The 27,521-nt window shown below is 32.3% G+C and overlaps 1 long non-coding RNA gene across 2 annotated transcripts; it reads right to left on the bottom strand.

Moving 5' to 3' along the window:
* Positions 1 to 24,867: 24,867 nt before the first annotated feature.
* LOC148282569 (uncharacterized) lies at positions 24,868 to 27,032 on the bottom strand. 2 transcript variants are annotated; one of them, XR_015822065.1, is made up of 3 exons: positions 26,999 to 27,032; positions 25,295 to 25,672; positions 24,868 to 25,018 (listed from the first exon to the last, which is right to left on the bottom strand). It is a non-coding gene; the product is annotated as an uncharacterized LOC148282569 (long non-coding RNA). The 2 variants fall into 2 exon arrangements; XR_015822064.1 differs by having other exon boundaries at positions 26,833 to 27,016.
* Positions 27,033 to 27,521: the final 489 nt, after the last annotated feature.

The following is a 27,521-nucleotide window of genomic DNA, read 5'->3' as shown; positions in this document are numbered from 1 at the left end:
GCAAAGGCAAAAAACTCGAGTTTTTTTTTGCATAAACACAGTTTCTTCATCACCGGAACACTTTTCTTGAGCCCGGAGCAGGAGTCGACTTTCTAGCACTAGCTTGTACATGTCTCGCTTTTTTTTTCTGCCATTTTTTTCCGACACGGTCTGCCAACTGTCTGACCACTGACTTCAAAACACCCGTCAGTGCTGCTTCACCTCTTTAGTAATATCTAGAATAAAATAGGTGCTTAAGAAGTTTCGTACTTCCCGAGATTTTCTCGGATAAGCGCCTGAAGACTCGGTTATACTCAACTAAATATATGATTCGGTGTTTAGTAGTAAGAATGTTAAATGTATACATGAGGAGATTAGCAAAATGAGTGAATTATTATACTTTACTAACGTTTTGATAATCTCGAACTAAGAAAACTTGCAAAAAAATAATACCGGTAGCAAAAACACAGAAGAAAAGTGAATTAAAACTGATTTATTGGCTCAGAAAATTTGTGAAAATTGTTTACTGTTCCTAATAATTTGGGAACCCACTGTACGTAGTACCATATATTCTTCAGACTAAATTGAGGGGTGTAGTGCTGTAATAATTCACAGTGACATTCCTCAAATGACATTTCATGAAGGCAAACAATTTCTTCTACCCTAACTTGATATATTCATTAATAAATGTTAATTATTTTAAATACCACCCGCCCTGAAAGCGCATGTAAAATGTATGTTATTTAATTTGTAAGGTTTTCACGGCTTGTGTCATTCGCACGTTTTTGATCTCATTACAACGTCCTTTATCAGCGTTGATGTTATTTGTATCGATATTTATGGGTTACGTTAAATAGGATTTAGGATTTTACGTTACTTAGGATTCGTACCGTGCCACAGTAGTTACCACGTTACCACAAGTGACTTGCTCTTCAAAGAATTCAGAGTACCTTATATTATTCTACAGTACATATTGAGAATGGTAACGGTTACACACATCAATAGAGACAAATACCCAAGCGTCAACCTCAACCATACTAGATACTCCAATAGAGAAATGATACTAAGTGAAGGGGTCAACACTGTTCTGGCATCGAGGTAACACTGTTATGTTGACAAGAAACTGCATATTTTTTTCCAGAATTGTGGAAAAGTGGGAGTGTTGCCAAGATGAAGAAGGTGTTAACCTTCCTCTTTAATGGCATTGGTCGTAGGGAGTCAGAGAAGTTGATGCGTACCGCGGATTGGAGATTCTTACTGGGCGTTAAAAATAAAATGTAAAAATAAAGAATTTTGAAAAAAATAAGTCTCGCATATATCAATAAAATGTTGTATTCTTTATGTGTATGCGCATGGGCATGTGTATGTGTATGTGTGTACATGCATGTATGTGTATATGATTGAATATGTGTATGTATATGTATTTATATATATGTGCATGTATCAATATGTGTATACTAGTAAGTTTATATTTTATTTGTATGTTCTTTCTTTTAACTTGTAAATTATTATTTTGTATTAAAATGTAATTGCCTAGCTTGGAACGAGGTATTTACCATTTTTGGCTGGGCAAGGTGTAATTTTTTTTTTATGTAATATGATTATGTGTATAAATAAATAAAAATAAAATATGCAGCTCGTTGATCAAAAATCTTTGTCATTTTACAGTCTATGTTTTTATGTGTTTTCTTTTTTACTGGGTACTAGGATGATTTTATTCGTACCCCATCATCACTGTTTTTATTGTCGGGATGTTTGTAAACCTCGATCGCATCTTTTACAAATTGAGTTTGCAACGACTACTCGTAAAATACTTTTTTTTTATTGTAATGCCTATCATAACACCAATTTGTACTTTGTCTGCAGCTTCTCTGATTAAATAAATCCAGTGCAACAACTTCTGAGCTTAAAAGCTACGTGACACATTTTATTTCTAACCAAGCGACAATTTTGCACTTTTCTCTTGCACAAAACATCGAACTCTCTTTAGTCGTAATATATTCATGGGTTATCAATCAAACAAATTGGAGTAATGAATCTTATTTAAGATCTTACAAATGTGTGAGCGGTAAAAACTACATTAATAATTTGTTCATATGAATTATTCTAGTGCTTTCACACGAAATATATTACCTAGAGTCTTAGAGCTTTTTTAAAAATATTTTGTATTATTGCTATTATGTGTAATAAAATAATATCTTGGAAAAAACTAAGCCGCATTTAGTTGTGTTTAAAAAAGACTATTTATTAGTTATATTTGATCACATAATATATTATATCCAGTACTTTTTTACAAAAATTAGGACATACATTATGATGAAAAATAAACGGGAATTCGGCAAAAAAAACGAAAAAAAATTACAATTTTTATTTTTATCCCCTTAAAATACTCACCATTTGTGACGATACGTTGATGCCAACGATTAATCCAATTACTTATGCACTTTTCATAGGCCGCCTGCAAATGTATGGCCTTTAGTTTTAGCAGTGAATTCTCTTTTATGGCATCAATCGTCTCAAAGCGCTTTCTTCTTAATAGCAATTTTAGTCTAAGGAAAATAAAAAAGTCAGACGGAGCCTAGTCTGGAGAATACGGTGCTTATCTGATGAGATTAATCGAATATTTCGGCCAAAAACTCCGAAACAATCACCGCTGAATGAAACGGCGTTTTATTGTGGTGTAAAATCCACGAACTGTTCTTCCACATTTCTTCAGTGTTTTTGGGACAAGGGGGGCAGTGACGCGTTTAATACCCAAAACATCTTAATGATGAGATGCTTAATAATACAGCCAGCTCTTGGATTACTACACATCGACTTTTCAACACGATTTGCTTTGCCGATTCGATGTTTTCTTCGGTACTTGACGTTGCTAGACGTCCAGTGTGTTTATCATCATCTAAGCAATCGCGAACGCCTTTAAACCTTTTATACTATTTGTATGCCCGTGTTTTTGACTTACGTGATTCTTCAAAAGCTTTATTCAACATTTTCAATGATTCCGCACACTAAATTTCATTAGCAACACAAAATTTGAGGCACGTTCGTTGAGCTAATTTTTTATTCACTGTAAAAAATCGCCACACGGCAATTTTTTTACTCACTCAAACAGACGCTGACAGAATACTGAGCATCTAATCGCCGTCAAACTTTGACAGATTGTCAAAAACAATGCTTGGTGCAGTGCGGGAATTTAAAATTAGAAATTCCCGTTTATTTTTGATCATGTGGCATTTATAAAATAGTGCAAAACTAGCTGATTTAATATATAAATACAGTAAAATGCCCTCGAAAGAACGCAATTTCACTTAGTGGTACCCTAAAATGAATGCTCGTTGCACACGTGTCGTGTGTCAATGATTCTAGGCATCGCGTCATTCGTTTGGAAAGACACTTACTATTTCTAGATAATGTGATGTACGAGCATTCTGTGAATAGTGTTTATATAACTTATCACCAATCAATTCCAATCAAAACTAATAACAACCAGAAATAGGTTGATCCAATATTGTCTCGTCATCGCGACACATTCCTCCTACTGACGAGGACGAAACGTTTTTGGCTCCACACTTTCACCGAACTAGAAGCCCGGAGGTATATTGAAATAACATTAAATCTCCGCTATTTATTTATACGTGAGTAAAAAAGTAAACAGAATTACTTTTATTCTGAAATAAATTTTGAAAAACATCTTCCAAAATCACTTCGATCATCATATTAAACTTAATCATGAATATTTGTTATTTGGATATTTGTTTTAAGAAACATGTTTTTGTCATTTCAAAAAAATAAGCTGTATAAATATCAGGTGCGCTCTTATATTCCCTTCTTAGGAGGTTCTTTATCTCAAAATTACACATTTCTATAAATCGAATTAAAACATCAATATATCAAATTAAAATACCAATCAATCGAATCGTTAGAATCTCTTCAAAAAAATTTAATCACACCGTTTTTCCACTAATTATTAACATTGTTATTTTCTTCTTTTTTTAACAGCCTGTTTCTCCCCACTGCTGGATATGGGCAGTTTCTAAATTTTTCCATGTTTTCTGTCCGGGGCACTCTGTTTCCACCTCAGAGTAATAACCTAATAGAGTCGCCCATAAGGAGAAACCTGGGCACTTTGTTTCCATCCATGGCCCACGAATTCGACGACCTCGTCAGTCCATCTCCTCTATGGTCTCCCTACTTTCCTTTTGTCTCCAGTTTAGTATTCTGGAGGTCCACCTATCGACTTCTTGTCTCGCCACATGACCCGCCCATTTCTATTTTTGTCTTCCCACTCTTTCTGCGATATCGGTCACCTTTGTACGGCGTCTCATCTCCTCATTCCTCATTCGGTCTCTCGAGGAAACGCCCAACATTAATTTGTCTTTCCATAGACTATTGAGTGCACTTAATTTTGTGAACACTTCTAGCAAGGAGTAACATGGTTTCAAGACCGCATGTTGCCACCGGCAGAACACGAGAGTTTTGGCCTTCAGATTATTTGGGATTTTCTTATTTCTAAAAACGTGTTTCAGCTTTCCAAACGCAGCCCAACTTTACCCGGTTCATCTAAGCAGTTTCGCAGTTTGAATAAAGTTTCCAAATTTGATTTTGTTTCGAAGCTAAATATGCTCGTCAACAGCACCAATAGTTTTACTTCAAGTACATATGTTGCTAGGTATTCGACTCAAAATCTTGGTTATATCTATATTCATTTTCAGACCGATCTTTCTAGAGGCTTCGTATAATTATTTTACCATAGATTCTAGTTCATTTACCTCTTTACTTACTATTACTATATTGTCTGCAAAACGAAGGTGATATAAATACTTACAGCTATTTTTATGCCTTTTTTATTCCAATTTAGCACCTTGAAAACGTTTTCTAAGGCTAATGTCTAATCTAATCCAAGGCAAAAATCGGGTTGTGGTCCCGTGGCTAATGTCTCGGACTCACGGTTCAAAGGTCCGTGGTTCGAATCCCACTCTACCTCAACTTGATTCTCATTTTCTAATAGTGAGTTATTTACAACTCGTTGAAAATGGCCCTCAAAATGAAATATTTAGGTATATAATAAGAACGCAAATTATTCTTTTATTTTTTTTTTAAATGCAAGAAGTTTTGGAGATATTGTGTCACCTCGCCTTACACCTTTTTTGCTCTTGATTTTCTCCGTTTTTAGATCTTCGTTTACTTTTACATACACGGTAGCATTTTCATATACATATTTAATCTACCTCGTGTATCTAGAATCAATCCTGGCATTTTCAAGTGCATTTATGATTGCCCGGGTTTCCACATTATTACATATTAATATTGGCATCAACATATGATAAGGAATAGAAATTTAAGTTTGTAAGTGAAAATTCTTGATGGAAGTTTATTGTAATTTATTATAGAAATAAAAGACAAGTGATACTTTAATTCACAAATTTCATTTCATTTTAACCAGTCTCGAAGACGTCGCGAAAGCGATAAAACCGGTCACTGGATATTCCAAATTTGTGGATTAAAGTATCACTCTTCTTTCGTTTCTATAATAAAAGGAATAAAAATAGAAACAAATTATTGTTACTCTTCCAAGGCTGTGCATAACTGTACATGTAGTATGTTTTAATGTTCAAAGAGTGCAAAAGTAAGTTTTTTTTCAATGCATTTTGTGATTTGCATAAATGATGCGTAGTATCCACTGTTCAAAATAATACCTAATCTGAGCATATTTTTTTATTTATTTTATTTATTCAAATTAATGTACAAAAGTAAACAAAATCTAGATCGCGCCAAACTAATAAATAAATGTTTATCGGCGCGTTTCTAATACATTTTTATTTTAATAGTAAATTATCACAAAATAATATGTTACTATTTTCTACTAATTTACTATTTTTCCGTGTTGATAATTATATCTTAACATGGGCACAGCCAAAAAAGTCCAAATAAGCTCAATAATACAGGTATGTAACGTTATTTAAATGAATATAAAAATTCAATAAAATTTATTTTCATATTCACATCATATTAATAATATTTGTCCCGAAAACGAAAATGTTCGTATTTATCCGAAGTAAAAATAAATTCATGTTAGTAAATGTTTTTATATTAAATCATATCCAGTATCCTTAACGAACCGGCTACTAAAAATATAACTAGACTTAGGACCCAGGAGAATGTTTGGTGAAATAAATTCCATACAATAAAGGTTTTGTGTTACTGAATGTTTAGTGTGGAGCGTTTAGTATGCAAGCCGTACGAATTCGGACTCGTATTTCCCTTAGAGAGTATTCAAACTCTTAGTCAGAGGCTAACAAATGGAACCATTTCGAGAGGTCTCTGATTGTTTACTTTTGTCGAATAACGTGAAGAGGGTTGAAATTCGGCTCATTTTTATAACCCCTTTATACACTTGTTTTTATACTTCGATCAAAACCATATATTTTTCACTAATCACATACTCGCGAAAATCGAATAAGCTAGAGAGGTTGGGTAACAAGGAGATTGTGTTCAAACCAAAATATATTCCAAATATTATTTTCTTATAATGTTTTGAGATTGTCCAAATGTTTGAAGACAAAAGGTTGGATTTCACCCCCTTGGGAGTCATTAAGATTAACAAATTACAACAGGGATCGAGAACATTTTAGATAGAGGAATATCGAAGTCTAGTCATTTACAGGGCTTATGACCTGTTATTGGCTGGTTTGAGTGGCCAATTAAAGAAACGTGGATGTTCAAACATAGGCAAAATGGTGAATGTTACACAGTGTGTAAAGTGGCAACTTAAATCAACCAATGACAGGCTATAAGCCCTGTAAATGCCTAGACTTTTATATTCTCTTCTCTTAATTGTTCTTTATCCATGTTGTGATTTGTTAATCTTAATGACTCCCGAGAGGGTGAAATCCAGTATTTGGTCTTCAAACGTTTGGACAAACTCAAAATATTGAAACAAAACCAACTAATTCAAAAAGATGTTTAAAAATTGAAAAATCGTTGTCAGGCGTTGCCTAGTATGTGAAATAATTTGATTAGATGAATGCCTTCACAAAAATAAAGGTTTCAGCTCTTTAACTTCACTTAAATCAACAGATGGAAGAATTGAAGAATTATGGAGGTTTAAACATAGGCGAAACGGTGAATATTACACAGTGTGTAAAGTTGCCATTAAAACCAGCTGATGATATAAATCATAAGCCCTATAAATGCCTAGACTTCCATATTCCCTTCTCTAAAATGTCATCTATCCCTGTTGTAATTTTTTAAACTTACCTTTCGTTATGTCAATGATAACAATGAGCGTTATTTTCAAAATTCTTTTTATACGTATCAAATCTAAAAATACATTACTAAAGTCATTAAGTTTGTATTGTTTTTGTATCGCAAATGATGCTTGAGACCTACTTAGTTCAATATAGATGTTTTTACCACGAACACAATTTTTAAAGAAATCTATTGACGTACTTCGAAAAGAGTTTTTTTTTGTTGCTGAAAATTAAAAAAATATATTATCTTATGTAGTATATATACGCTCTGATTTAATGTGGTTTCTCTAAAATTCTACACAATACAGAATATTCCAATGTCAACTATTATTAACTATCAATTCTCATGGCCCCCCAAGACCTCGGGTAGATAATGCTGCAGCTATGGTGGGCTTCCTGAGAGTTGCCGTATTATGTAGGAATAAAGACATGAGAAAGGATAGCAAGGTACGCGTTTATAAGACCAGTGTATGACCTTACACATCGAATTGAAGCGAGGGTGGACACCGCCAGGACCAAAAGTCTGCTAAGGACAACAGAAATGAGAAGTCTACGTGCTATTGCTGGGAAGACTTTGCGTGATCGTGTAAGTGACACCACAATCCGAGAGGTTTGTGAGATTTAATATGTGGACAAAAAATGTAGACATGTCGTCGCTTCAGTTCATTTTTATCCAACAGACCTAAACACAAATCTGCAGAAATAGTGCCATAAAGTTTTTTTTACGAAATAAGCATAAATAAAAACCATAACTCGAGACAAAATTCGTTTAAAAAACCCCTTAAACAGTAATAAAAAAATAAAAATTCAATTTTACAAATGAAGGCTTTTGCAGAACTCCGGTCCACTTAACTCAAATTTATCAAAACTGGTTTGTTGGACAAAAACGATCTAAAGCAACGATATATGAAGAAAGAATGCCACACATCGATCTGCATTTAATATCAGATGGACAGCGTCTACCATGAAGACCTTTAAAAAGTTTGAAGGATAGCTAGAGTTCAGCATCATAAGAGCGTAGTCCTGTAATGACGAACTCTCGAGTCTACACAATGTTGAAAAAGAAGAAGAAGATCATTAAACAATGGTTTTAAACGTACAAACTACCGAAACAATATAATCTGCAATACATTTGAAATTATTTACCTAATTTGATTCCATATCCTTTGGCTAAATATCTATAAAAAAAACATTGACGACGCAACCTAAGCATTCTTGAAATTAAATTACCTTTATGACGTATTCTAATGAATGTAATAAAACAAAGAATTTCATTAGACGAATCTGGCTAGATATTAATTATGACTATGAATGACGCTTGGTTTGTGAACGTGAACCCAAAGTATACTAATTAGATCATGCCGTATATCCCTTATCAATGGGCTTAGCGACATATATAGGAGGTAGACGTTGTGATATATTACAGCATTATAAATAATAAATGCGGTATGGATAAAGTTTGATTTACTAACGCCCAATTTATGCCACCTTGCTCTCGACACTCGATACTCGGTATTGGCGGTGATATGCGTAAGTGTTATACAACTATATAAATATTTTTCCCGATATCAGATAGGGAAATAATGAAGGTATAATGTGGCCGATATATTGCAACTCGTATCTTCGTATAGTGTAGTCTAGGCTCTGTTTACTTTAAGCTGATACGACGGAGATAACAGATATACGAGAAAGATAACGCCTAGTAAATTAAAAGTCTGCTGACCAGCAAAGGACTTATCTTAAATAGAAAAACCATAGCGTTTTCGTTCATTATATATTCACCAAATATCAATTCGCATACAAAAGTTTTTTAATGTTGGAATGTTATATATATTTTTATCAAACCCTTTTGTGAAATACGAAAACAAGTTACGTTTATATTATCATACTTAAAAATATTACTGCTACAGGCTAGAGCTATTGATCACAAAAAGTTTTTGTAATTTCTATTTTCTTTGTTTAATGGCAGTTACGGGATAAATCACAAATAAATTCTAAACTCTTCGAGACATGGAGCAAGGTGGTTGAAACAATATTAATTAATTCATAAGACTACGTTTCTGTTTCGTAAGCAAATTTAACAAACGGATCTCATTGAAATATGTTGAATCCATTATTTACTAATAAAAAGCCATATTAAGCAAATTATTCACTAAACAAATTCTGTTTCTCGGTCATCATAAGACTAATTATAATTTCTGATCCTCAATTATGAACGCTATCTTCATCTGTTTATATCGAGACGGTATACTTAACTTCTGTACTATCTGGACCTTACTTTGGTATGTTCTACCTACTTTTCATATCGACATCATATGATCGAAACAAGCTAATGAACGACCGCAAAAAGATAGTCCGGCGTTCCTAACGTCATTAACATTTTAAATAGTTCTCATTTTAATTTTAAATGGGCTTCTGTGATAGAAAGTGCCCACTTCAAAGGGATTATTAATAAATTAATAGTAATAAATCCTAATTCAAGCAAAAAATGCTCGCTTGAACGTGATTCTTGAAAGACTTTTAACACTCGCCAAGACGATATGCTTTTTATCGTCTTTATGTATCTACCGAGCGACTAAAAATCCGGCTCCATTTACGTCTCGATACGTGCACTCCGGAAGATAATAAAACAGACGGAAAAAATAAAATAACTCAATTTATTTTTTGCATTGGTAACATTTTACGGCTAGATGCTTCTGTATGTTAATAGGGCAGCATCTAGCTAGTCAAGCCACTGCATCTAGCCACTCGTTTCCAAAACTGACAGTCATGTCAAAATTTAATTCGACTTCAAAATTTACTTATTTCTCTCTCATATTTTTAATAGGCTTTTAAGAAAAAAAGCGCCAAACTCAAAACCATTAAAAATTTGAATAAATCACAATTAAAGGAAAAATTGCTTAGTGGAACAAAATTTTTACTGAGTAGATAAACATATCGAGGGGTTCTAGACTTGCCGGTATAAACTGATGTACTTTCATCAAAATTTGATGGTGGGGGGATCGGTTGTATATCTTTGTAGCCGCTCAGGTGAATTTTATCTTCAACTATGTCATAATTCTGAAGTTATGTCATTTAAGGGCGTAGATATGTGTACCGCGATGTACACTTCTTCTTGTTTCATATCGATGTACCTACCCAAAACTTGAAGGTGGGGGGCGCGGGCGGTAGCATAGCTTAGTAATTGCTGGAGAGAATTTATCTTCAACTATACCGTCAAGGTGAAGGTATGACGTCTTTATCTTCCCATCATAATCGAGTCCCTGGACACCTCTACCCAGAATGAACAGACTTGTTAACGAAAGTCAGAATCTATTATTTTGGTTGTAAATAAAATAACTTTACTAAGCAATTAGTTGTATGCTTACGATTCAGCGGGGCTTTAATTTTAAGACTATTGTGTAAATGTTTTTGAAAAATAATATTTCAAAAATAAATAATGCTCTTTTTCAGTTTCTATATATTTATTCACATGAAGATACATATTACAAAAATAATAATAACGTATCCCTAACTAAATGAGGCAAAGAGCCCTGTGTCAATAAAATTACTTACATCTGGAATCAACCTCGATCCCATAATTTTATTTATTTAATTGTAGTTTTTTTTTTATTATTTAGGAAACATACGTAGAGAAGGAAAATAAACATAAATAGAAGTTGTTTAAAAGTTAAAATTAAAGAAAAAAAAATGAAAAAAATTTGTAAAATTAATGAAAAGTTAAGAATTAAAATAATGAAAAACACGCTTAGATGAAAAATAAAATAAAATAATAACATTTAAAAAAAAGGAAAAACGTAAATATACACATACATATTTTAAGGGATTTAAAGAAAAGATGAGAAGAACCTTTAAAGAATCTTTAAACAAGAAAATAAATTTTTGTTAATTTAAAAAACATCTTCAAAATTGATAACACAAAGTAAGAGCAGCAATATATTGATTTCATATACATATACAATAAAAGTAATTGAAAGTAAATTAAAAGTATAAAAACATGTCAATGCAACAGAGAAAAATGAAGGATTAACAGGTAAAGCAAGTAATATTTAAAATTTGAAATAGCAATATAAGGAGAAGATTTTAAACCAAAGGTAGTTGATAAAATTTCAGTAAAGCGATTTTCGCAGTAATACAAATTTCAGTAGAAAAATGTTTGTCTATTATATTTGTTTGTCTTTGCTTTTTCTTTTACTATTTTGTTTCTAGTTTTCGTTTGTCAAATTTAGTTTATTTTAATAAAATTAGTTTTTGAGGAATTATGAAACGAATTTCAATCAAATAATCTGTTTTTTATTACTTACAGTTTAAAAAATATGAAGTTTAGTGAAGTTTTTCTTATGTGTTAGGAAGTTCATTTCTCGAGGGCTAATGTGGAGATATTTACGGAGTCGTATATTGTAGGTACATTATTTCTCCTTTACAGATTTCCCGATACTTAACGTCATACTCAGTACTCAGTACTCGGTAATGCGCGCTGAAAGGAACGGTGTATCATAAAACGTATGAAGCGTATCACGAATGAAGCCGATTCATCCTCGGGAAATCTAATTTGCCAAGTACTGAAACTTCGATTTACATTTTGCCGAACAAAATGATACGATATAAAGTTTTTAACCAAATTAAAGCGTGCGCAGTTAGAGTAAAGTGCGCCGCGTGCCACTGTTCGACGAGAATTTCATATCCACTGTGGTATTTGGATCGGGGTGGTCATTTAAAGCTTTCAGTTGACTGAAATTTGCAATATTGATGTGGCTTTGAATTATAAACCGATTGCTAAAATATTATACAGTGGTCCATTAGATCTATAGCTAGAATTAACATACAATATAGATGTACATATATACAATGCATGGGAACATATGTATGATATAACGTTGATGTTGGTAAGTTAAAATTTACGCCACGTTGCATTTAGTTGACATCATTAAAAATTAAAAAAGAATATTGGTTTCGAGACGTACCCGTCTCTTTGTCAGGACACTCACTACACCAACATGCAAATACTAAAATACACCATCACCTTTACCGTCCGACTTTGTCCGAACATGCACTAAAATCAGGTTAACAAAGTTCAATCACTTAGCTCCTCCCCTTCCTAACCCCTTTCCCACAAATTCTGGGACATTTCACTAAATATTATTAACCTAATTTTAATGCATGTTCGGACATAGTGGAGTTTGCATCCCCTTTAACTCTGCATGTAATTTCTGTATTTTTTTGTCAATACTATGTTTACCACGGTGACGGTAAAGTGATTTTTTGGACGGTGATTTAGTATTTGCATATTGGCGTAGTGAGTGTCCTGACAAAGAGACGGGTATGTCTCGAAACCAGTAGACACAAAAAGTCGGTAAATAGTTAAATTCTTATATTTACTTACATTGTTTATTTATTTAGGACTCATTTAAATCGTCGTAAACTTACAACCACCTTTCAAATTAATATTTTTCGCCTACTCTGCCAGGAATCTAACCCAGGCTCTTAAGAATGGTAGGTTAATTTACCAACCACTACTCTAAGAAGCGGGTTTATCTCCACTACATTTCCTTTTTTTAAGCTGACAGAATATATCAACTCGAAAACACTCTTCCAGGGTTTTGGTTCTATTTAACACGCGCGACTGTATTCTTTATCCGCCTGGACACAGACCCTCACATTGAGAGAACGATAAAACATCAATGAATATTAGATACATTTATCATCAAAAATAAAGCTGTTTTAAATTTCAATAAAACGTAGGTAGTGATTTATTTGAATTAGGTGTAATCAATTATCTGTCCGCTTTGTAGGCAGAAAATAATAAAAAATCACTCAAGTTATGTCAAAACATTGAAATCCATGATTGATTGAAATGTCATTTACTTTACAAAGCTCGATGTAAATTATAAAAAAAACTTTATATAATAAATCTTTTTTTTTTTTTTAATTCTTAGGAAAGAGCTGTATTTGTGCCTTTATTAAACAAGATTTCCCTATGGACATAAATACGTGAACACTCTAATAAAACTACAAATTACTTACCGTTATATATTTAAGATATTTATTATTGCAATTTGATTTGCTTTTTTATTTTTGCTGTCTGTAGAAAAGTCAGATTCAATTCTAATCAAGTTAAATTTGAGTTTAATAAAAATTAACGTTGCATTTATCAGCACTAAGAAAGGCATCTTTTCTCACAAAATATGTAGGTAATTATAACGAGATCACGTTGTTTCAAGAAATAATAATGTTGTTTCCATGACTGATTAAAGCTGTGAGCAACTCGATAAACTAGAACGACTTCAAAATACATGCATAAGGTACATTTTTGGTCTTAGGAAATATGACCACATTTCTGATTATCGTGGGCTACTAAAATGGCTTAAAATTAGATAGCGGAGAGACTATCACTCCCTCTCACCTCTATTCAATGTACTTCATAGTCCTAACGCTCCTATATACCTGTGTGAAAAATTTCAATGCTAATCAGTTCATAGTTTACCTCTTCGTTCTAATTATCAAGGCATTCTTTTAACACCCATCCACAATTCCTCTTTCTTCTCTAACTCATATAGAGTCCATGCGGCTCGACTGTGGAATCATCTCCCATCCACCATCAAAGATGTTACTACAGTATTTCATTTCATTTCTTTTTTTTTATTTCTTTTGCACCACAACAGGCCAGGATGCCCAATTACAGTGGTGAATTACATTACAGAACAACCAGGCTTGAGAAAAATCACATTTTTAATTTTTGTGTTCTCACCGTATCTCTGTTTTAATCACGTCTATGAAACATCACTTTTCTCTTCCTTAATCTCTCTTTCTTTCCTCTTTCCTCTTTTTTCCCTTTTTCCATTGAGTAATAGTTTTGATTCGTAATACGTAGCTTTTTAATCTTTATTTCCTATTGTATATGTTCTGTAACTATAATTATAAAAATAAAATGTTTTTCTTTTCTTTTTTAATATTAAGTTCACAGATTGTTTGAATGTTTTTATTTTCTTCTTTAATATTAAGTTCACAGATTGTTTAAATGTTTTCTTTCCTTTTTTAATATCAAGTTCATAGATTGTTAAAATTTGTTTAAATTTTTATTGTTTAAATGTATACTATGTATTGTTACAAGAAATGTACTATTTTTTTTATGTACCGTCCCAAATGAGTTTTCTCGTACAACTCCTGGGAATATAATATCATGATATTCATGTCTTATATGTTTTATTAATAAATAAAAAAAAATATTTAAAAAAACGATTATTTTATAGGTTGCTTGGAAGAAATTACCATTTGGCAATGAGCCCGCCAATGTACTAATAACATTTCGTACAAAAAGTTAAATAAATAAAATATACCATTGTCTCTCATTCGAGTCTCGTATAATAATTCCTTTATCTAAAATAAAAATTCAAATTGATACTTTCGAAATTAAATTGCCTTTGTATATATCACAGATATATCGTGAGTATACTGACAAAAAGCTTAACTCTCAAATCCCTGTTTTGAGAAATTAGGCTTTAAGTTTTGTTTCAATTTTACTCTTTTTTATTATATTTCAATATACGAGTAGTAAGATGTTAAGTGTTCACTAAGAACATGTTTAAATTTTTCCGTTTCTTAATTTAATATTAAGTTTATCTTAAGTTATTATTAACGACTTAACCTTAAATTTATTTTTAAAACTACACATATATAAAAGTTAAAATGGCTTAGAGTATTTTGCCAGTTTTAAGAGCGTTAAAAACATTACAAAACAGCATTATTAAGTCAAATCCGAATATTTCCGAGTTAACGTTTTTTGCCAATATACCCATGATATTTATGCCAATACATCCACTTGAGATTAGAAACCCTACATAAAATAGAAAGTGAAAAAAGCGCTGACTTAAACCTTAATCACCCGCTTAAACCTTTATTTATGCGGGTGAGATAAAGGTTTCAGTTAATTTACTTCACAAAACATCAATAGATAATAGAATTGAAAGAATATAGAGATTCAAATATGGACAGACTGGTAGATGTAACGCAGTGTTTAAATTGGCCACTTAAACCAGCCAATGACAGGTCATAAGCTCTGTAGATGCCTAGACTTCTATATAACCTTCTCAAAATGTTCTACATTTCTCTTGTTATATGTTAATATTAACAGCTCCAGTCCTTGTCTACAAGAATTTAGAAAAACTCGAAATATTGTTTTTGAGTGAAAAAAATTAAGCCATACTGGAAATGGGATGTAAAAAATTAATTCTTACATGCGGTATAAATTACAGTATTGAATTTTATGGCGAAGTTTCTTGAAAATGTACGAAAAGATAATAAAAACGATATTTTTTAAACGGCGACACTAGTTCTTCCAAATTAACCAATGATAAGAGAGATGTGATAGATTTCCGGTTTACGTAAGTCAACTGGCCAATTGGCAGTCCTCGTCGAGAAGAAAGGGAAGAGAACTTGTAATGTCACTCGTGGAGTAATTTCAAAAACACGAACGAATTTAAAAATAAATACGTAATCTATCAAACTGTCTGAACATTTTGTTAATTATCTCTGTATATTAAGTCTTCTTTGTTTATTCTCACATGTCAAAATATTTTTTTTTAAATTGAATTGTCTTCGGCGCGGGTACCCAGTGAGGTCACATAAGTTTTATTATCAATCATTGTTTACTATGTGGAAAAAAGAATAAACAAAATAAATTCATTAAATAATTGTAGACGAAGAATTAAAACTTGAAACAAACTGTAGTAAACATGAACACAATACGAGAATATCAGAAAAATATCATATACAACCTTCTAAAACGAGAAAAGGATAATCGAGACTAATAAACCATGAACTGAAATTATACAATAAACTACCAGACATAACTAAACAAAAGACTCAGACAACCTTTCCAAAAGATGTTAAAAATATTATTTTTAACAATAGAATGTGAATTTTAAAAGTAAAAATATTTTGTTAAACGTATGTAACCAGCAAGGGTTTATCAATGAAATTTTTTTAATACATAAAATCACAGCGCGGATATGCGATACACAAAAAAAGGATTATTCTATTAATGTATATTTAAGAATTTATTTTTTTTAAACTCACTGAACTCATTGATGTCATGATTTCATTGTTATTTTTATTTTCTCTTAGACATTTAAGGGCTTCGTTAACATGATTTCCCTCGCTATTTACCTCAGCCGTTCCTTTATTTCTCTCCGTTCTGTTTCACACAACATTGAACCCAATTACATCCTCCCCTCTTCTTCGTAGATCGTCAGGAAAACACGGGGCGTGTTCCGTCGACAACTTTATATTATTTCTCACTCCCTCCGAACTCCGCAGCCTACAGAGCAATATTATATCTAATAATGAATAATTTAAAGAACATCATTGTGGTAATTTATTACGTCGAGTTTATAATTTGACTTCGAGTTACACTTGTTTTTAAGTCACTTCATTTTGTTATACTCATTTTATTATTTAACACAATAAGAACGCTTCTTTAAAAAAATATTTTTAGATATCATTTAAGTCTGGAATCCATCGTTATTTGATGTTGCTCTTTTGTGTTTTTATTCATGTATTTTGGTCACTAACGCCCAAGGGGCATTTACCAAAAATTTAAAATACGTATTATTTTTGGAATCTCTAAGTTCAGTCATATCACTCCACTTCTTTGAGAATATTATAGTTACTGCTTGCGTTTCCCACAGAGAGTTGAATAAAAACTCCGTTGGCTTATGTATAAGTCACTGTACAACTCTGCTCCAGAATATCTTAGGGATTTCTGCATCCCAGATGAACTGGCTGACTCTTAGATCAGCTACATCTTCGTAAAAAAGAAAAGTCATTATACCTCTACTCAAACAGCGCACTAAATTTGATGAACGCGGATTTGCGGTCGCATGCCCTAAGGCATGGAATGCTCTCCCAGCAGAGGTGTCGAAAAAAGGTAGGTAATCGCAAATATTGTATTTAGAGTTCGGGGCAAAGCAAATAAAGGATAACGCATTCCGCGAACCAGACCATTTCGAGCGTTCATCTGCTAACGGGCAGGTGGCGCGATCAATAGTTTTAATAGTTTGTTGTCAGTGTGTTTGTGGGCCTCGTGGTGTAATGCTCAGCGTGTTTGCTTACCATGTGAGAGATCTCGGGTTTGATTCCCGACATGGTTGATATGAAATATTTATTTAAAAGCGTGTTTTTTTACACCAGAATATTTCATAGTCCCTGGACTGGTACCTGAAGCGCAAGATACGCTGCGATTGGTGTAACAATGCAGTGCCATATGCACCATTAGGTACGTAAAGGGAACTATGATGATGTCTTTGTATTTATAATTGATTGTAGTTAGTATTGTTTCAAACTTTTTATCTCACACTCGACGGATATAAATCGCTCTCTAATAAAAGTGATTAGTTTCTCAATAATATTTTGAGTTTTTTTTTTTTTTTTAAAAAAAAGAAATATTTGCGTTCTTATGATTTACCCAAATATTTAATTTTGAGGGCCATTTTCAACGAGTTGTAAGTAACTCACTATTAGAAAATGGAATCGAGTTGGGGTAGAGTGGGATTCGAACCACGGACCTTTGGTCCGTGAGTCCGAGACACTAGCCACAGGACCACAACCCGATTTTATTTAAACATTTGTACACAAGGACTGCTGTTCATCTCCTGGGGAGTTAATAAGACAAACATATTACTACAGAGATGGGGAAAATTTTAGAAGTAGGAATACGGAAGTATGGACATTAAAAGGCCTGGTTTAAGCACCCACTATACAAAAAATATACATATATATCTAATACATGTTAATGGGGAAGACGTAACGAACTTGGGTTTAATGTTTCCAAGTGTTCGGTCACGTCTTTTACTAGGGACCAAAAAACCCTATTTTTCGCTACAAAATGAATGACCATAATCTGATACGAACATCAAATGTTAAGGATCTGGGCGTTAGATTTGTGAGCATCCTGAAATTTCATGAAAACATAGAGAAAATCAGAAGTAAAGCATTGAAGATGTTAGGATTCGTTCTGCGTACTGCCAAGGTTTTTGAATATACCCGCGTACTGAGAGCTTTTTACATCTCTTTGGTGCCAAGTAGACTCGAGAGGGGCTCGATGGTTTGGAGGCCACATGAACTGAAGTACTCTCTTATGATAAAAAAAATCCAAAAGAAATATCACTACATGCGAGAATGCTAGTATTATTCTCAGCTTTACCCGACCGAGTTTCTCCAAGGTATGCATGGCTACAACAGTTTAGAGCAGTGGTTCTTAACCGGTGCTCCGCGAGCTTGTTGCAAGTGCTCCGTAAAATTATGAAAACCAACATTTATTTACTAGCGATTTGAGTTGCAGATATAAAGGCTAGATGGCAGCACCCTTGCAAAGTGAAGTTATGTGCGCTCACCTCATAACAGTGGTCAAGTACTCAATCAAGAATTGTTGCTCGGTTGGTAGTTATTAATACTTCCACGAAGGGGATTTCCCTTGCGTTATTGCGTTTTTATACGTGGCTGATAGACAGACCCAGTAATTAAATAATTATTTGTGTGTTTATTTCAATAGTGTTGTGTGTATTTTGTTTTTAACATAAATGTGGTTCTTTAATTTAAAAAAATATATGTTACGGTTGTCAATCTTATATTTGTGTGAGCTAGATTAACCAATATTAAAACGAAGAAACGCAAAAAACATAGCGATTTGGATGAAAAAATTAGAATAGCTATATCAAATTTTAGACCTAATAATCGCTGAAATTTGTAAAAGCCGACAAGCTCAGGTGTCACATTAAAACATTTTCTCCCCACAAAGTTGCATTGGAGTATTTATGTTTTTACGTATTTTTCGACTTTATTTTTCAGTTTTATTTTTAATAAAAGTTATCGTTGTATGTTTTTTTAAATATTTAGTTTTGTTGTATCGCGAATTTTCCTTATGATCAAAAGTGCTCGCTGACTTCAAAAAGGTTCAGAACCACCGGCTTAGAGACTAGAAGGAATGAGTATTTGACTACCCATTTTTATCGATTGTTGCGCGGTATAGTCTATAATCCAGAGATTATGGTGAGCATTGGTTTGTATGTTCCTGATGATTACCTTAGACAGCGTCAGCATAGATTGTATCATATTTAGATATACAAGACCAACCTTCCAAAGGTTATGCCTGTCGGAAGGGCTACCGCTATGCCGAACAACATCGCTCTGGATGTTGATCTGTTCCACGTATCCGAAGGGGTTTTCCGGAGCAGGATTGTCTTACTACTTTGACATGAGTCTCTTTCGTGTATTTTTTATTTTTTATAATATGTACGTATTTAAATATATTCATTGAAAACGTTCTACCTTTGACTATAAGACAGAAATCTTAAATTAACATGTGCCACCACTCTTCATGGACGGTACTGAAGTAAAAAAAGTATAATTGTTCGAATATCTAGGCCATGCACGGGATAAAAATTGCGCGGACGATTGTGATATACATCAGTATCGAGCCTAGTGTAGACGAGCCAATATGCTGACACATCAATGCTCCCTGGAAGTGAAAAACATATTGTTTCAGGTTTTATGCACGCAGCGATACAATCAATGTATATGAAAATGTGCTATAACAATGGATTTAGAGGCCTATACAAACTTTCCCGACACTGTAGCGCGAGTGGGGTGTTTGCTGCTGCTAGACTATCTGTCTGGGATGGACTGCTGCAACACAGGATAACAGGCCTCGGAAAACGGCTGGAAAAAAGCCCTAACATCATAATGAGTCAATTATTGAGGAACATTGCTGGGAATCTAGGTTATGACAGCATTAGAGCAGGTCGCTTAGATGCCGTTTTTTTTTATTCTGTTACCAATTTCAATAGTTTTTTATGTTTCTCTATTATATTATCTTATATAATTAAACGAGCAGATCAAGTCCATCAAATACTTAAAGATAGACAGGTCAAAAGTAGGAATAATCGGCGTGCGTGCATGAAAAGATGTATGAATGTAGAGGAAGCGAGGTCTGTATGCCAAGATAGAGTGATATGGCGTTCTTTCCTCTCTGCCAACTCTTACGGGGAAACAGCGTGATGGTTTGTTTGTTTGTTGTTTATCTTTAAATCCTTTTTACTTTTCTCTTAAATATTTTATTTGTTTTATATTGTTTTTCCCTGTTTATGCTATTCTTTGTATTATTTTTCTGATTATTTATACTTTGTAATGGGTATATGGCTGGCCAGATATTGCACTACCCACCTAATCAAACTGGAATAAAAATTATTTTTACTTGAAACATCTATATTTCTTAAATCCTTCAATCTGTTGATTTTAAAACACTAGCTCATTCATTATCTAGAATTCCATATTCGCTTTTCTAAAATGTTTTTTTTTTTTAAAGCGAGACTTTTACGGCGCTTTAAGTTTTTTCCGGTTATCTGAAACTAAATGAAATGGAATTATTAAATTACTGGTAAATATTTATGGCAAAAATAATCCATCAGATAAATTATTTATTGTTGGAATATAAAAATCAATGTTTAGATCATTGTTGTCAGTACTCGGTCGTTGAATAAGTCTTCGACATATTACTTCCGTTCTAAGAACATTCAATCAGCCAGAGAATTCGTCTCCATCCATTATCCCCGGATATCTGGACAAGAACTACCCCCTGGTGACTTGTGACTGGTGACATCTCATCATCCCCCCTGAAAGGAATCAGACTAATTATTATTTTGCTTCGGAGATAACAAAGCGAACACCACCAAATTGTATGAATAATGGATGTTTTCTACACTGGCAAACTTTTGTATAATGTTATTGTATCTGTTGACATACTAGGAATAATCGATTAATTTGAACTGTTCTTTAATTAATCCCTTATATATAGAATTGTTCAATTAATAATATATAAATTTATGCAAAAAAAAACCCTATTAATACTCCTGATAATAATATAAACGATATAAAAAATATTCATGGGTAAAAATTTTGATATATTTATATTTATTTTGATACATAAAGATTTGTAGCCGTATTTTCAATTCAAATTATTTATTTATACATAACATATACATTACAAACATATATTCAATACGTACATATTATTTTAAAAAAAACCCACGAAAAAGACTCATGTCAAAGTAGTAGGAGAATCCTGCTGCGGAAAACTCCTTCGGATACATGGAACAGATCAATATCCAGAACGATGTTGTTCAGCATAGCGGTAGCCCTTCCAACAGGCATAATCATAGGCAGGTTGGTCCTGTATATCAGAATATAAAACAATCTATGCTGACCCTTTTTTAGGTAATTATCAGGAACATACAAACCAATGCTCATTATAATCTCAGAATTGTCGATCTAACATTATATTTTGTAGTCGGCCTCGTGGTCTAATGGTCAGCGCGTTAGCCTGCCATGCAAGAGGTCTCGGGTTCGATCCCCGACATGGTTGATATGAAATATTTATTTAAAGGGGTGTTTTCACACTAGAATACTTCATAACCCCTGGACTGGTACCCGAAGCGTAAGACTGATCATCTTACTTTCATGTAACAAAAATGATTAAGATACGCTGGGATTGGTGTGCAGAGCCCTATGCATCATTAGGTGCGGAAAGGGGACGATGATTATGAACATTTGTACATGCATACAGTTCAATAATAAATACCACTGAATAGATTAATATATCTGTGATAAATACATACAAACATTATTATTTGTTTTTATTTTTTGTATCATTGCCGGTCGAACCAGGGCTAGTACCCCGTACTAAGACCGTCTACTGTTTTTTATGTATTTATTTTTTCAATTTTCTTAATACATGTAAGTACATTTTTTTATATTAACAAATTATAACAGGGATGGAGAAAACCTTAAATAAGGAAATATGGAAGTCTAGGCATTTACAGGACTTATGACCTGTCATTGGCTTGTTTAAGTGACCACTTTACACACTGTGTAACATTCACTTTTTTTGTGGTGGCAATGTTTTTACGGCTAGGCGCTCTTATATGTTAATAGGGTAGCATTTAGCCATTCAGATTCAAAACTTACAGTTATGTAAACAATGAATTTGACTTCAAAATTTACTTATTTCTCTCTCGTATTTTAAACAAGGTTTTAAGTAAAAAAAAAACTGGCCAACTCATTACTGTATGGAAGGCGAAAGTTCTCATTTTGCTAAATCTCACCTTCCATACTTTTCTAAGCCCCTCCAAACTTTTACACATACTAAAAATAGAAGACATAAAAAAAACTGTTATAAAAAGACGTGTACAAATTAAATAATATTTCCGTGCGTTGGCGCTGCCTAGTAGGTGAAATATAATTTAGCCAGACGAATCTTAGTCATACTGATAAGGGTCACATACTTCATAAAAGTCAACGAATAGAAGATTTGAGGAAAATGGATCTTCAAACATAGGTAGAATGGAAAATTTGACGCAGTTTGTAAAGTGGCCACTGAAATGTTGAATTTCAAATAATAAATGTATTCTATTTGTGTATATTGTATATGCTCATGAGTAAAATAAACCTGTTTTTTTTTATGTCCCACCGTTAAGCCTATTTTGAAAGTTTCTAGACTAAATACGTAACAAAAATCATTACAAGTTATTTCATGAATAAAGGTTGTTCTGCATCACTGAAAGAATCAAAACATCCAATGACTGTAGATAAGCTCAATAAATCCCAAGACTTCAATATTTACTTCTCAAAAATGCTGTTTTCATCTATTTCAATGTAAACAGTTGTTCGTGTTTTCGTAAGTAATTATTTATTTTATTTTTATAATAAAGAGTATGAATTATGTCATTTCCAAAACCCGTACGACTTTAGCTCAGAGGCATCTCTCATTTATCGCACCGAGAGTGTTCAATATTTTGAAAAAGCGTATTAAGCTCTCAAGGACAAAAACTATTTTCAAGCAAGTAGTTAAGGACTGGATTTTCCTTAGTGGGAGGGATTTGAGTAGGAAACTTCTTGATGATTTTCCGAATGTTTTAGTTTACTGTTTATCATATTAATGTGCCTTACATTTATTTATGTATTTTTTAAATAATTATTTTTTATGTTTCTGATCCTATTTTTGTGGTGATGTACTCATGTGTCTGTGTCAACTAATTGCTAGTCCCATCTCAACACAGGACTTTTAGTCCCATAGAGTTGGGACTTATGTCTTAAATAATGTACAATAAACTTATGTACATAAATAAATATATTTTTTTAAAATTACGTTTACGTTTACGTAAAAATATAGAATATATTTATTAAAATATCATTTTTCTGTTAATACTTTACGAATTATTTATTTCTCTCTCTGAATCAATTAAACGATACGCTGTAACTTCCTGGGGGTTATCAAATGAAACCAATATTAATTTTATTCGAACTTTGCAAAATTGAATGATCAAATTGCTTCTTCATAAAGATATATACCGCCAGAGACACAATATTTCAATATCACTGATGTATAAGTCTGTAAATAAATTATCAGTTTGGGCTCTACTTTGGAACAACTTAATTTGTCAGCATGCGTCACACTCCGTCTATAAACACAAATTGGTACATGATTACAATACCTGGTTTACTAGTACGGAAGGGCTAGCTGTTCCTAGATATTGTAATAAATATGGGAAAAGGACACTGCAATACAGTTTACCTAAAATATTCAGCATGTTACCTAACAATATTAAAAATACTGAGTTAAATACAGGAGTTAGACGTATGCTCAAATTATAGCTAATCGAAATTTGTTTTTGTATTAATGACAGTTTTTAATTTTTAATAATGTTTTAAAATGTGGTATAAAATGTAATGTTTTTTAGGTAAAATTATTATAAATGTAGGTTAAGTATGAATAATCGAAGCAATTTTAAAGGAACCTGCTGACGAATTGTATGTATACAATTCAGCAGGGCTTTAATTTTAAGACTATTGTATTAATATATTTTTTAAATAAAATAAAATTTTGTATATGGAACTAATAAATCAAGTCGTTTTGTCTTATAAGGATGGTAATTTGATATGCATACGCTCAAAACTAGACAGGAATCGACTAAAAGAAATATCGTTTAATTGTTTTTTTTTCTTATTATGAATCGCTTTTTTAATTTTTAAGTTGTCTAATCTTAATATTTCATTTTCAACTTGAAGATCTTAGTTGTTAAAAACAAAGTAGTTTTTATTATTATTATTTTAATTTTTTTCAATAAAAACCTGTATTAGCATAAAAAAAACAAAACGTACAGTAAAAAAATAGAACACTTAAGGTTAAACTTGCCAAAAAAGAGTCTGGCTCTTGTGTTTGGCAAGTTCACAAAATATTATAAAAAAGAAACAAAAAATTCAAAACAAAATAATACAATAAATAAAAAATTAAACAATATTATATTATAATGAATAATCACAAAGTTAGTGCTTCAAATGTAAAAGTTTTTTTTGTAATTTACAAATTTTCATGTTTTAACATATATAATTATTTGTGATTGTATTTAAATATCTTATGAAAAAATATCATGTAGGACATGTTAAGTCAACGAAATTTTGTACATTATCCTTATAATACAGCATATAAACAGTTTTTTTTTTTACATACTATGCAGTAATTTCCAAATAATATAAATACAGTGCCTATGAATTGGAGAAAGTTAGTTTCGACTCAAGTAGGAATTAATTAATTAACGAATTGTAATTTACTTTATCATCGGGATTAACAATCATCATTACAACTAAACGTCTTCTATTTAGGATATTACACCGACATTCTTTTAAGAAATGTTCCTTTTTTCAGTTCAGTGATCAAACCCTCGACTCCTTTTCACACCCTGTAAAAAATTAAACTTCGAGTATTATTTCTCTACTCCCTTTCCCTTTCATACCCTTCAACCCCCTTCTTTACCGCAATAATATACTTAAGGCACGTAATCACCACCCTAATCTTAAGTACTAACTTAAACCTTTATTCATTTTCTACTTAGTGAGAAAGTCTATATTATGTCGAATCAATTTGGCGTGGAATGTCGTATGGTTATTTTAAACTTAATATGTATACGAATTTATAGATTTATCTTGTTACGGTACAATTTGTTTACAATACTTACATTATACAAAATTATTATCGTCGTATCACGATAATGATAGGGCACTAAAAAGTAAACGCAGCAAAATCTTGATCATCTGTTACAGAAACGCAACGTAAGCCTTCTTTCAAGTGCCAGTCCAGGAAAAGTAAAACATTCCAGTAGCTGTCATCTTATGAACAAATATTTACTGTTGACTTAACTAGGAATTGAATCCGGGAGGTCAAGCGAGGAAGGCAAACGCCCAAACCACTTCACTATCAGTTAATTTTTTCTTCAACCGATTTTCTTCTTCGGGAATTTTAGTTGATAGTGTCCATCGAGTCGGAAACACTCAATCGGGATTCTAGATCTATTTCGCATATGTAACTGTATTTTTCATCCTTCGGGACACAGACACTACAAAAACATATAGAGCTTGTTAATTTTTATTCAATAAACATTTTTTTTAGAACAATATTTGTACCTCAGAGGCAGACGGATGCAAATCCAGAATTCGATGAAATGACATTTCGATTTTCGTACCCAGTTTATGTTCATGTCCATTAATTTAAAAAAAATGTAAGTGTTATAATGAAAGAACCAATGTATTAAGAGACTGAAAATATAAATTAATTATATATATTATTAGAAATCACTTAGAGAAAGTAGATTTTTTAGACTCTTGTTGAGCATTTGACGTTTGGATTTGCATCTGTCTGCCTCTGAGGTACAAATATAATACCAGCTATCGGCTAATATAATATTTTTTGTGAATTTCAAATCACTTTTTGAAGAAATAAAATGTTGTCGCTATAAATTTCAAAAACGTATTGAGTTCAATTGCTACTGAAATAGACTTTATTCCATTTAGTAACATTATATTTAACAGTTCGTTTAAATCAACACAGGAAGTGAATTATCACTACAACAGCTTTTCGAAAATTCCTTACATATAACTGAACTCCTAAACTATAAAGCAAATTTGAGAATTGGTTTGAAGTTGAATGGAATTTGGTGAAATTTAATTATGAAAGAGCACAAGTTGATAAAATTGTTGCAATTATGAACTAGAAGATTGCTAGGTGTGAATCTAATAACTTTGCCACTGGTTTGAGTTTAATCGAATGCTGAGAAAATAATATTCCACTAAGAGCAGTTTGTTCAAAATTTAGTTGCTTTTAACTAGAAGATCACGACATAGAAATTTAGTTTGTTTAGGAGTTGCATCGTCGTTAAACTAAGGCAAAGTTATGGCGGAGGACTTTTTATACCACAAGGGAAGCACGTTCCTCCATTCATAGAGTAGGAGCAGAAGCGTGCTTGCTAATGATGCTAATTAACAGAAATAATGACGTAGCTGCAAGCTATAAAGGCTCGTATTTTGAATAATTGTAAAGTTGTATATCCCACAACCTGGATTATGAGAACGTGCATCACGCTTCATTCAAATTTCATGACTTTGCATTAGGTGTTTGAAAATATAATATTTTTTTATGGTGAGGATTTGAATTTAGTTACTAAATAGCAACGATAAAAATAATATATTAAATAAATCAGGTGTTTACAAATTAAAATACCATTCTCGACCTTCAGTTAATGTTTGTAGAACATATTTTAATATAAATATTCTTGTTGAAGATTGACACATGAGGAGTCTATACAAAAACAACTTCTCCAATTTCTCAAACAATCTAATTAATTTTAATCAAAACTCTAATTAAGATACACGAAGAAAAATCTTACACTCAAACAATAAAGGTTTTTTTGCATTAAAAAGACATAGATATAAGTCAATAAATATAATAAATCTGGCATATAACAAATGAATTGTCATGATTGCGATTCAATCTCCGTTGAAAAAACAAAAGGAAATTTTAATATAAGAGTAAAAGAATACTGAAGGTGCCTAAATAGTAAAAAAAATTTCTGAACAATTTAATCAAAGACACTGGATTAAAGTACTTCACGTTGAAAATAAAATATTCAAATTAGACATCTAGGAAATCTTAGAAATTAAGAAAGTTGTCCATAATAGGAAAAAAATAATTAACAACCAAATAAACAATATTTGGTTTTTTTAAAGAAAATAAATATTTGCGTTCTTATGATTTACCCAAATATTTAGTTTTGAGGGTCATTTTCAACGAGTTGTAAATAACTCACTATTAGAAAATGGAAATCAACTTGCGGTAGAGTGGGATTCGAACCACGGACCTTTGATCCGTAAGTCCGAGACACTAGCCACAGGACCACAACCCGATTTAAA

The sequence above is a fragment of the Micrasema longulum genome, unplaced genomic scaffold (assembly GCF_059751315.1).
Source record: "Micrasema longulum isolate JH-2025_06_02 unplaced genomic scaffold, ASM5975131v1 h1tg000314l, whole genome shotgun sequence".
In the NCBI taxonomy this organism is placed as follows: Eukaryota; Metazoa; Arthropoda; class Insecta; order Trichoptera; family Brachycentridae; genus Micrasema; species Micrasema longulum.
Note: the sequence above shows the minus strand (reverse complement) of the source record. Positions and strands in the feature narration are given on the sequence as shown.